General features: G+C 61.3%; 1 non-coding gene across 1 annotated transcript; it reads right to left on the bottom strand.

The window, feature by feature from the left end:
- Positions 1-897: 897 nt before the first annotated feature.
- On the bottom strand, positions 898-1,016 carry LOC131862089 (5S ribosomal RNA). Its single transcript, XR_009361116.1, has one exon. It is a non-coding gene; the product is annotated as a 5S ribosomal RNA (ribosomal RNA).
- Positions 1,017-1,781: the final 765 nt, after the last annotated feature.

Below are 1,781 nucleotides of genomic sequence, written 5' to 3' on the forward strand. Positions count from 1 at the left end.
GTCGGAGCTCGGTTTGCCCCGGGTGCGCACCTTCGCCAGGGTGCGCACCTTGATGCGCACGCCTTGGCTGGGCTGCGCACCTTGGTGGGCGCCATGGTGCGCACCTTTCGTGCGCTCCAAGGTGCGCACGAAGTCGGAGCTCGGTTTGCCCCGGGTGCGCACCTTGGTGGGCGCCATGGTGCACTCCGAGGTGCCCAAGATTGGTGCGCACCAAGGAGCGCTCCGAAGTGCGCTCCAAGGTGCGCGCGAAGTCGAAAGTTGGGTTAATTGTCCGGTTTGCCTCGGGTGCGCACCTTGCGTGCACCTTCGCCAGGGTGGGCGCCTTGGTGCGCACACCTTGGCTGGGCTGCGCACACCTTGGCACCCGCGTTTCCTTCATTTTAAATTTTTTTTTTTTACAATCTCTCAAGTGGGAAATTCTATAATCTCAACTTTTTTTGCCTTTTCAGGAAACTTTTGAATGGAGCGCATCATTGGTGCGCTCCGAAGTGTGCTCCAAAGCTCTCTCCAGCTGCGTGCACCTGCCCCGGCCGCGCACCCGGCCCCGCCCAGCTTCGCTCACCTGTCCCGGGCGTCTGGTGCGGAACCTTAGAGTAAGAAACATCACCGTGCACCTTGGCCAACGTGCGCGACTCGACCGAGCGCGCACTGGCCGAGGTGCACACCGATTTCACCTGGGTGCGCGCGCAGCACCTCGGGCGCACCGGGGTGCGCGCACAACGCCCGGGTTGCACCGTGGCCTGTGTGCTCGGGGCGCCTCGGGTGCGCGCTCGGTGTCGCCCCCGCGCGCGCGGTAGTGCGGGCAGCGCACCCCGGCCCGGCCCGGCCCCGACGAGAACGCAAACGGGCAAAAGGTTTATTCAAATAGCATTGCGACGCCCGGCGAAAAACTAAAAAAGGGTGCAACACCGGGACTTCCCGGGAGGTCACCCATCCCAGTACTACTCCGGCCCAAGCGCGCTTAACTGCGGAGTTCTGATGGGATCCGGTGCACTAACGCTGGTATGATCGCACCCGTTATGAGCTTGTCGCAGTGTGTACTTAGCAAACCGCGACCCACGTGCGAATCCACCCCGGCCACCCACCCCCGTCGAGGTGCACACCCTCCCTCGCGAAGTGCGCCCCGTTCGCCAAGTGTGAGCCCTGCCCGGGTGCGCGCACCTTGCTAGGGCGTCGGGTGTGCACCCGGCCCGGCCTACGTGCGTGCACCTGGAGGGGGCGTCGTGTGCGTGCAGTGTCCCGTCTGCAACGCGGTGCCCACACACCACCTCGGGCGCAACGACCTGCGCTCACATGTGGGCCGAGTGCACCTTGGTGCATGTTCGGGGCGCCTCGGGTGCACGCTCGATCTTGCCCTGGTGCACCAAGGCGCTCGGTTTGCCCCGGGTGCGCACTTGGTGCAAGGTGGGCACCCAAAATAGGGATCAAGCACCAAAACACAAGTTTCGGGATGCAAAATGGGACCCAAGGACCACAAATGCGTTCCAAGACCCATGATGGGTCCACGAGAACAAAAATGTGTTCCGAGACTTAATAAACAAATATTGGGTTTTAGGAGAAGAAACATGCTCTGATGCCCAAAACGAGAATCGACCCCGAAAAGGCCACAGGCCAAAAGTGGGATGCGAGACAAAAAAAAATGGGACCCGAGGACCAAAATTGGGTTCCCAGGTCGAAGACAGGGCAACCGGACAAGAAACGACCTCTAAGGCTCGAAATGAGTCCCGACGACTAAAACTTGACAAGAAGCACCCATCAGGCACCCAACTCGACACCCATGG

Source organism: Cryptomeria japonica, unplaced genomic scaffold (assembly GCF_030272615.1).
Source record: "Cryptomeria japonica unplaced genomic scaffold, Sugi_1.0 HiC_scaffold_35, whole genome shotgun sequence".
Taxonomy (NCBI): Eukaryota; Viridiplantae; Streptophyta; class Pinopsida; order Cupressales; family Cupressaceae; genus Cryptomeria; species Cryptomeria japonica.